General features: G+C 41.0%; 1 pseudogene; it reads right to left on the reverse strand.

The window, feature by feature from the left end:
• Positions 1-584: 584 nt before the first annotated feature.
• LOC144293142 (vasodilator-stimulated phosphoprotein pseudogene) lies at positions 585-8,740 on the reverse strand (annotated as a pseudogene).
• Between the last annotated feature and the right edge of the window lie 2,283 nt (positions 8,741-11,023).

Consider the following 11,023-nt stretch of genomic DNA (forward strand, 5'->3'; position numbering starts at 1 on the left):
TGATGGGATGAGCACTGGGTGTTATTCTGTAAGTTGGCAAAGTGAACACCAATAAAAAATAAATTTATTATAAAAAATAAATAAAAATAAAGTCTATGTCTGAGAAAAATAAATAAATAAAAACTTCCTATACCCCAATTTTATCAAAATGAAAGAGAAGCAAAATTTCCCTTCTCCCCCAAAACCTAAATATATACATTTTTTTCCTTAAAAAAAGATTGAAGGCATTAAGCGTTAAAGTGAATCTAGAACAAGGGAATGTGGAATTCCCTCCTTCCCTCCCCCTTACTGTGGGGTCACTTGGTACATCACCAACAGAGGATCCAGCCCCAAGGGGATGGGAAAGGGGAAGGACCAAAGGGAGCAAAGGGTGGGGTTCTCCCCAGCCAATCAGCAGCCAGTATGGCTGTGACCCTGGGGGGAGACCAAGGAAGCCACACCCCTTGATTTTCCAAGTAGGAGGTGAGTGGGGGAGATGCATTCCTGTGTGGTATTTAGCCAATTCCAAGTCGAGTTGAGGCAGAGAAAGGGGGTGACAGCGAGGTGTGCAGAAAGGAGATACAGGATCTTCTGAGGCCCTGTGGTCAAGGGGAACCCGGCTTCCTCAGCTCCTGGACAAATGATCTCTTTTTTTTCCTGTTTTCAGTTCCTTCCTCACTTTTCCAGAAGCTCCTGTTTCACTCTCTCCACTCGTCACTGGAGCTGGGAGTGGAGGGGTGGGCCTCAGAAGTGGTCAGGAAGAAGAGGACTTCATCCTTGGCAAGGTTGTGCTGTTCTTCTCCCAGGGTCTCCGCACAGATTTACTCTGGGCTGGGACTGGGACTCTGGCCTCTGGCCTCTGGCCTCTGGCTCCTCACTGGCAAATTCATCCTTGGGGGTTTCTTCCCAACTTGTGTGGCTTTTCTTCTCCCGGCCAGCATGGCGTTCATCTCTTCCATTGGCCCCCCGCCCGTGCTATGAGTGCTCTCTGCTTTAGGGGCTGAGGGCCCCCCTGAGGCCTCCTCTTGCTTGCTGACTTTCCTGAGTTTGGCTTCCGCAATGGCTGCTGCAAGGCCGGGGGCCCCCTGTTCCCCCACCCCTGGGGCCTTGTGCTGTGGGGAGAGGGGACGCAGGCGGTGGGCCTGCCCTTGCTCTGTGCCCTGCCATGGAGCCTCCTGAGAGGGACATACCAAGGGAGGAGGAGGAGGTCCTGGAGGGGGGCGTGATCCCCCAGCTGGGTGAGCAGGAGACCCTCCTGCATTGGAGACTTGGCGCTCTAGGTGCTCTGGCGGGCTGGCTGCTGCCTTTTCTGCTGCTCCATCTCCTCTGAGGCAAGACCATTCTGGACAGACCAGGTGGAAGGTGCCACAGGTGGCGGGGGTGGTGGAGGCCCCCCTCCTTCCAAAGTCTCAAGGGCACTGGTTATGGCTGCTGCGGACTGTGCATCATCCTCCTTGCTCCCAAAGTTGAGGCCCCAGACCTGGCGGGTGTTGCACCACCTATGGAAGGTGGGGGTGGCCTGGTTGTACTTGATACCCCAGACAATGGCACAGTTGATGACCACCTGCTGGTCTGGCTGCACCTTCCTGCCCACAACCTGGAAAGAATTGGCTGTGGTGTTGTGGTATATCTGGATGCACTGAAACCCTGGGGGACCCGTTCCTGCCAGCAGCCATCACTTGTTGCTGTCATCCTAAAGCATCACAGTGGCCCAACTGGAGCAGACTACTCTCACTTTACCAACAACTTCTCCATTTCTTCACATTCTGCTCAATTGGGGAGAGGGGTGTGAAAGGATCCTCTGGTTAAGCATAGATTCTCTCAAATTTCTTCCCTTAAATGCTACCCCCCCCCCATAATACGTTTTTAAAATCGTTTGTATTTCCTTGGTATTGGTTGTGGTCTCTCCTCTTTCGTTAATGATTTTATTAATTTGAATCTTTTTTCTTTTTAATTAGGTTGGCTAATGGTTTATCTACCTTATTAATGCTTTCAAAAAACCAACTCCTGGTTTTGTTGATCTGTTCTACAGTTCTTCTGGTCTCTATTTCATTGAGTTCTGCTCAAATCTTTATTATTTCTCGTCTTCTGCTTGTTGTAGGTTTTATTTGCTGTTCTTTCTCCAGTTCCTTTAGGTGCAAGGTTAGCTTGTGTATTTGAGTTTTTTTTTCCAATTTTTTGAGGGATGCCTGTACTGTGATGAATTTCCCTCTTAGGACTGCTTTTGCTGTATCCCAAAGATTTTGAATGGTTGTATCTTCATTTTCATTAGTTTCCATGAATCTTTTTAATTCTTCTCCAATTTCCTGGTTGACCCATTCATCTTTTAGTAGGGTACTCTTTAACCTCCACATGTTTGAGTTTCTTCCAAATTTCTTCTTGTGATTGAGTTCTAGTTTCAAAGCATTGTGGTCTGAAAATATGCAGGAGACAATCCCAATCTTCTGGTATCAATTGAGACCTGATTTGTGACCCAGGATGTGGTCTATTCTGGAGAAAGTTCCATGTGCACTTGAGAAGAATGTGTATTCAGTTGCGTTCAGATAGAAAGTTCTGTATATATCTGTGCAATCCATCTGGTCCAGTGTATCATTAAAGACCCTTGTTTCTTCGGTGATGTGCTTAGAATATATGTCATTTGCAGAAAGTGCCATGTTGAGGTCTCCTACTATTAGTGTATTATTATCTAAGTATATCTTTTTAAAAAAAGATTCTTTATTTATTTATTAGAGAGAGAGAGAGAGGCAGAGACACAGGTAGAGGGAGAAGCAGGCTCCATGCAGGGAGCCTGATGTGAGACTCGATCCTGGGTCTCCAGGATCAGGCCCCAGGGGTGAAGGCAGCACTAAATACTGAGCCACCCAGGCTGTCCTCTAAGTATATCTTTACTTTGGTTATTAATTGATATATTGGTTATTGATTGATATACTTGACAGCTCCCACATTAGTGGCATAAATATTCATGATTGTTAGGTCTTCTTGTTGGATAGACCCTTAAGTATGATATAGTGTCCCTCTTCATCTCTTACTACAGTCTTTGGGATAAGCTTTAATTTTTCTGATATGAGGATTGCTATCCCAGTTTTCCTTTGAGGATGATTTGAATGGTAAATGGTTCTCCACCCTTTCATTTTCAGGCTGGAGGTGTCCTTAGGTCTAAAATGAGTCTCTTGTAGACAGCAAATAGATGGATCTTGCTTTTTTAACCAGTCCGAATCCCTGCGTCTTTTGATGGGATCATTTAGCCCATTCACGTTCAGAGTAACTATTGAAATATATGAATTTAGTGTTATTGTAATACATATTCAGTCCCTGTTTTGTGGACTATTTCTTTGGGCTTTGTCTTTCTTTTACAGGGTCCCCCTTAATATTTCTTGCAGAGCTGGTTTGGTGGTCACATATTCTTTCAGTGTCTGCCTATCTTGGAAGCTCTTTATCTCTCCTTCTATTCTGAATGACAGCCTTGTGGATAAAGTATTCTTGGCTGCACTTTCTTCTCATTTAGGACCCTGAATATATCCTGCCAGCCCTTTATGGCCTGCCAGGTCTCTTGGAGAGGTTTGCTGTTAGTCTAATATTTCTCCCCATATAAGTTAAGAATCTCTTATCTCTCACTGCTTTAAGGATTTTCTCTTTATCTTTGGAATTTGCAAGTTTCACTATTAAATGTCAAGGTGTTGAACGGTTTTTATTGATTTTTTGGAGGGACCACTCTATCTCCTGGATCTGAATGCTTGTTTCCCTCCCCAAATTAGGAAAATTCTTACCTATGATTATATGATTATATGATTATATTATATTCTTAGCATTCAAATATGCTTCCTGGCCCTTTGTTCCCCTCGGCGTTTTCTGGAACCCCAATTATACGTAGATTCTTCCTTCTGAGGCTATCATTTATTTCCCTTAACCTTTCCTTATGGTCTTTTAATTGTTTTTCTCTTTTTTCCTCAGCTTCCTTCCTTGCCATCAACTTGTCTTCTATGTTTCTCACTCTTCCAACTTATTAATCCTCATCGTTAGGACCTCCAGTTTCAATTGCATCTCATGAAGTTAATTTTTAATTTTGGCCTAATTAGATCTAAATTCTGCAGTCATGAAGTCTCTTGAATCCTTTATGCTTTTTTTTCCAGAGCCACCAGTAGCTTTATGATTGTGCTTCTGAATTGGCTTTCTGACATCAAATTGTAATCCATATTCTGTAACTCTGTGGCAGAGAGTACTGTTTCTGATTCTCTTTTGTGGTGAGTTCTTCCTTCTAGTCATTTTTCTCAGTCCAGAGTGGCTGTATGAGCAGGCTAAATCAAGACTATCAACCACGACCTAAGTAAATTTCACCCTAGATGATTCTGATGAGTCCTAGAGGGTGATCCTCTTGGTTCTGAATGTATTAAGTTCTGTATGTTAGAAGATGCTCAGTCCCAAATTTATATAAACCAGAAATACTTGTAGAAAGCCCTAACATTGATCGCCAAAACATAAATGAGATAAAAGAGGGGGGCAGAATGGGAATGAAAAGAGAATATAATGTCACAGAATGAACCAGCACAGTATACCACTTGGTTCTGGGTGCATGCTCGTCATGTTTTAGAAATATTAACTTCCACCCTTGTAAAAACAAAATGAGGCAGAGAAAACAAAAAATACAATACAAAACAAAAAATCTCATATATCTCCCAAAATTAAATTGAGTATGTTGAAGGGAATCCAGAAGTGGGAAATATATCTCAGACATGTAATTGTAGAAATATGAAAATCAAAGATGAAGAAATTTAAAAATGAAGAGGTAACAAAATATTGTAGTTGAGGTGGGAAAAAAGAAAAAATATTGGAAATTTTTAGTCTAATATAAAACGAGCTGTACTGAAAAAAAAGGGGAAAAAAAGGGGGGGAGAGGTACCTTCTAGTTCTATATACTATAAATCCCTTGACTTCCCCTGGAGCTTTCCAGTGTTGCTTGCTCAAGAACTTGCTCTTCCCCTGTCCTTCCAGCTGGCCTTCTGGGGGAGGGGCCTGCTGTGCTGATTCTCAGGTGTGTGCACCTGGGGGAGCTGCCCTGTGCCTCCCCCGCCCCCCTGCCAGGTGCCGGGCTCAGTGGGAGCTGTTTATCCCGTGAGGCCCCTGTTCCCTGGCGGCCCCGCTCCATCCCAGGCACAGGGTGACACCAGGAGGAACAACCACACTGGCGGCAGCCGGCCTTCCAGCTCTGGAGTCAGCTCCCGCAGTCACTGCCGCAGTCTCCCAGTCCGCAGTGGCCTGGATGCTCCGGGGGCGGGGTGCTGATCTGCACGGCTCGGGGGCACCCGGCGGCAGGAGGGTCCTCGCTGCCCTGTGTCCTCCTGGCCTCCGCCTGCCCTGGGGGTGAGCATAGGATCCTGGCGGTGCCCCTCCCCCACTTGATTCTTTTTTATTTAATTCTTTTCCGCCTTCCTACCTTGCAAGAAGCCAAAACCTTTCTCTCTGTAGCGTTCCAGCTGTTCTCTCTTTAAATCTCAGGTCGAAATCGTAGGTGTTCAGGATGATTTGGAAGTTATCTAGGTAAGTTGGTGAGACCAGGTGAGTTGAGGACCCCTAATCTAATGCCATCTTGCCCCGCCCCCCTTAATGGATAAAATCTTAAAAAAAAGAATCAAGTGTGTAGGAGCAATTTTTGACTGGGGACAGGTATCATATGGTGGTAAAAGGACTGGACTTTTCGGGAGTGTACAGTGTGAAGAGAAACAAGCTCTAGAGTAATAATTCAGTATTAAAGGAACCAGCATTAGGAATTCTGTTTGGAAATAATGTCATCCTGGGAACCAGGGATGGGTACATGAACAATATCTGGCTTATTTGATGACCCATATTATTTGTTGTCAAAAGAGCAGCATATCAAGCAAGATGTGAGGGCAAAAACTCCAAAGAGAAACTGGAGCAGAAAAATATTGCTCCCAAGTGCTGTAGGATTTCTAAGACAAGTCTTAGAGTTGATGACAACACCGGCTCAAGTGGTTTATGGTCAGTATTCAAGAAAGACGTTCATCCTGTTTTATAAAACTTAAAAATAAAACCGGCAGTTATTTTATCAGCAAGAATGGGTTTGCTCAAGAAAAGCAGAGGATTGCAATCTGGGATAAGCAAGCTCTGGCAAAACTATAGGGAAATCCAACAAATAAAGGAGAAGAATGTTATTTTCTGGAGAAAGAAGAGGAAGTTGAGAGAGGCTGTTTAGAACGAAGTCCATTGAAGAGAAGAAAGAATTCAGGGTGATGATAGTTTCTCATTGGCTGAGTTGCAGAGGTGGTCAGTTTCTTATAGAAGATGCCATGTACATCTTTCCCTGTTGGGGCCTGTAACTGGTGATTCTTTCCTGTTGAGATTCTTCTGTTAGGGGATCTGTAATTGACACTGAGCGGTACAGGTCCCCCTTCCAGCCTTCCCTTCTAGCAGCCTGAGTCCACTTTAGTGAGGGTTCCCTTTATTAAGTTTCACTGAACTTTTATTTTTAATGCAACAATTTTAAATTAGCATAAAATTAGTATGGAATATCATGTTAAAATATGCTCTTTATAGTTATAATTTCTACTGAGGCTGTGAGAAAAGAGATGGCAAATACATACATATTCTAGTGAAGTTATAAAACCACCCATGCAGAAAAAAGTAATATGAGATCTGAGCTCATCACTCAACTGGATGGTATAAAGTGCTGAAAATGATAGGGCTAGATATTGAAAGTTAGGAATATCTTTACAGAGGTTCAGCATTGTGTGATTCTTTTTCTTTTGCTTCCCAGTATGGAGGCCTTCTTAACCTTAATTTGAGTGAGTGAAACGTCAAGGATACTGTAGGGGAGAGCTTGATATTTGTTTCCTGGCTTTAAGAGTACACTGGCATTACATTTCTGAGTAATAAGAGCTAGAATCAATTGGCTCTTAGATTGAACTGGCATCTAACTATATTTCCAGTGACATAGGCAAGGATGCATGGATTTGCTATTAGGTTAGTTTAGGCTTCCTATGGAGGGGAGAGCTAGTCTGGAGTCATTTTAATTTCTGTGTGAGAAGAGGGAAGGGGAAAGGGAGTTGGAGTGGGCAAGGTGACCAATAATAGGGCACTACATAGACAAATTTGCAGGGTTTAGAGGGAAGATGTATGCAAAAAATGCAGAGGAAAATGCATTTTTTACAAGGTAGGAGATGGGATAAAATGCCAAATGGTCCCAATGGAAAGCTCTAGAGAGCCTACATAAAAGTACCCCAAGGAAAGGAATCTGCTTTGACTGTTCGTCATGTCCAGCTTCTGACATTTACCAATACTCACACCTGTCCTTCCCATCAACTCTTCTTTCCCAAACGCTGAGTATGTGGAATTCAGAACCCTAGCCCATAAATTAGAGGGGTGGAGAGGCAGCACAGCACAACTAAATGTAGAAATAATCAACAGTATTTTTCCCCATTGCCTTATTAAACTCCAAGTCTTCCAAGGGAGGCCCAAGCTAGAAAGATAGTGAAGCCAAAACTCCGAACAAAGGCCTTAGGTTTAATTTTTATTCTTGGCTGAAATATATTAGTTACTAAAATGAGGCTATTCTTGTGAGCACAAGGATGGGGGATTTTTATTACTGAATATAGCTTGTCAGAGGTTTCATCCAGCGATAGGGAAAGAAACAGCAAGTTTAAGATGAAGGGTTAGGAGGTATGAGGTGAGGATTATGCTTTTTTAATATGACTATCTGTATTTGATTATGTAATATGAATTATTGTGATAACTGTCACTGAAAAATTTAAGTAAAAAGAACATGTTTTAGAAAAATACATAGACTATGATAGAATTTACACAAACATTTTTTATAAATATGAACAAATACTGCATATTACTTATGCATAAATATCCATGTAGAAAGGAAAGGTATAATTGAAGGTTTAGGAGTAATTAAAAAAATGATATGCTAGTTTTAGAGGAAACCTGCCTCAACATAATAAATGCCATATAGGGCATTGTACTCAATGGTGAAAACTAAGAGCTTTTCCCCTAAGGTCAGGAATAAGGCAAGGATGTCCATTCTGGCCTCTTTTACTCAACATAGACTGGAACTCTTAGCCACAGCAATAATACAAGAAAAAGGAATAAAAAGCATCCAAATTGGTAAGGAAGAAGTAAAACTTTCACTATTTGCAGATCACATGATAATATTTATAGAAAACCCTAAAGACTCCACTATAAAACTACTAGAACTGATAAATGAATTCAGTAAGGTCACAGGATACAAAGTTTTTGTACAGAAATCTGTTGCATTTCTATACACTAATAATGAAGAAGCAGAAAGAGAAATTAAGAAAACAATCCCATTTATAATTACACCGAAGATAATAAAATACCTTGGAACAAACTTAACCAAGGAGGTTAAAGACCTGTACTCTGATAACTATAAAACACTGATGAGGGGCAGCCCAGGTGGCTCAGCGGTTTAGCGCTGCCTTCAGTCTAGGGCCTAATCCTGGAGACCCAAGATTGAGTCCCAAGACAGGCTCCTTGCATGGAGCCTGCTTCTTCCTCTGCCTGTGTCTCTGCCTCTCTCTCTCTCTCTCTCTGTCTCTCATGAATAAATGAATAAAATCTTTTAAAAAAACCCAAAAAACACTGATGAAATAAATTGAAGATGACACAAACAAATGGAAAGATATTCCATGCTCATGGATTGGAAGAACAAATATTGTTAAAAAGTCCACACTACCCAAAGCAATCTATAGATTTAATGCAATCCCCATCAGATTACCAACGGCATTTTCGCAGAACTAGAAAAAACGATCTTAAAATTTGTATGGAACCATGAAAGACTCTGAATTGCTAAAGCAATCTTGAAAAAGAAAAACAAAGCTTATGGTATCACAATTCCAGATTTCAAGTTACACTACAAAGCTATAGTAATCAAAACAGTATGGTACTGGCACAAAAACAGACACAAATGGTGCAGCCACTTTGGAAAACTGTGTGGAGGTTCCTCAAAGAGTTAAAAATAGATCTGCTCTATGACCCAGCAATTGCACTGTTGGGGATTTACCCTAAAGATTCAGATGCAAAAAAAAACAAAACAAAACAAAACAAAACAAAACAAAAAAAAAAAAAAAAAAGATTCAGATGCAATGAAACGCCAGGACACCTGCACCCTGATGTTTATAGCAGCAATGTCCATAATAGCCAAACTGTGGAGGGAGCCTCGGTGTCCATCGAAAGATGAATGGATAAAGAAGATGTGGTTTATGTATACAATGGAATATTACTCAGCCATTAGAAACGACAAATACCCACCATTTGCTTCAACGTGGATGGAACTGGAGGGTATCATGCTGAGTGAAGTAAGTCAGTCGGAGAAGGACAAACAGTGTATGTTCTCATTCATTAGGGGAATATAAATAATAGTGAAAGAGAATATAAGGGAAGGGAGAAGAAATGTGTGGGAAATATCAGAAAGGGAGACAGAGCATAGAGACTCCTAACTCTGGGAGGGGGTGGTGGAAGGGGAGGAGGGCGGGGGGTGGGGGTGAATGGGTGACGGGAACCGGGGGGGGGGCACTTGACGGGATGAGCACTGGGTGTTATTCTGTATGTTGGTAAATTGAACACCAATAAAAAATAAATTTATTAAAAATAAATAAATAAAAAACCAGACATATAGATCAATAGCACAGAACAGACACCCCAGAAATAAACCCACAATTATCTGGTCAGTTAATCTTTGACAAAGGAGGTAAGAATATGAAATGGGAAAAAGACAGTTTCTTCAACACATAGTGTTGGGAAAATTGGATAGCAACATGCAAAAGACTGAAACTGGACCACTTTTTTTTTTTTTTTTTTTGTTTTTTTTTGGACCACTTTCTTACACCATACGTAAAAATAAACTCAAAATGGATTAAGGACCTAAATGTGATACTGAAACCATAAAAATCCTAGAAGAGGGCAAAGGCAATGATTTCTCTGACATCAGCTGTAACATTTTTCTAGCTATCTCTCCTGAAGCAAGAGAAACAAAAACACAAATAATCATTGGGACTACATCAAAATAAAAAGCTTCTGCATAGCAAAGGAAACTGTCAACAGAACTGAAAGACAACCTACTGAATGAGAGAAGATATCTGTAAATGACATGTCCCATAAGGGGTTAGTATGCAAAATATATAAAGAACTGATATAACTCAACACCCAAAAAACAAAAAAGCTAATTAAAAAATAGGCAAAAGATACAAGCAGACATTTTTTCCCAAAGAAGACATCTAGATAATCAGACACATAAAAAGGTGCTCAGCATCACTCATCATCAGGGAAATACAAATCAAAACCACAATGGTATATCATCTCACACCTGTCAGAATGGCTAAAACAAAAAACAGAAGAAACAAGTGTTGGTGAGGAAGTGGAGAAAAAGAAACCCTCATGTACTTTTGGTGGGGGAATCCAAATTGGTGTAGATACTATGGAAAACAGTATAGAGGTTCCTCAAAAATTAAAAAATAGAACTACCCTATGATTCAGTAATCACACTGGTGAGTATTTACCCAGAGAATATGAAAACACTAATTTGAAAGGATATATGCATCCCTGCCTTTATTGAAGTATTATTTAAAATAGCCAAACTATGGAAGCAGTCCAAGGTGTCCACTGATGGGCGAATGGATAGAGAAGATGTGGTATATATACATAACGTATTATTCAGCCATTAAAGAGAACAAAATCTTGCCATTTGCAACAATGTGGATGAATTTAGAGGGTATAGTTGTAAGCAAAACAAGCCAGTCAGAGACAAATACTATATAATTTGACTTATCTGTGGAACTTAAGAAACAAAACAAATGAACAGGGGGAAAAAAAAAGATAAACCAAAAATGGACTTTTAACTATAGAGAACAGAGGATCACCAGAGGTGAGGGAAGTCAGTGGGGAATGAGTGATATAGGTGAAGAGGATTAAGAAGAAACTCATCTTGATTAATATATGGAATTTTGGAATCACTATATTGTACTCCTGAAATTGATATTACACTATATGCTAGCAACACTGGAATTAAAAT

This window comes from Canis aureus, chromosome 21 (assembly GCF_053574225.1).
Source record: "Canis aureus isolate CA01 chromosome 21, VMU_Caureus_v.1.0, whole genome shotgun sequence".
In the NCBI taxonomy this organism is placed as follows: domain Eukaryota; kingdom Metazoa; phylum Chordata; class Mammalia; order Carnivora; family Canidae; genus Canis; species Canis aureus.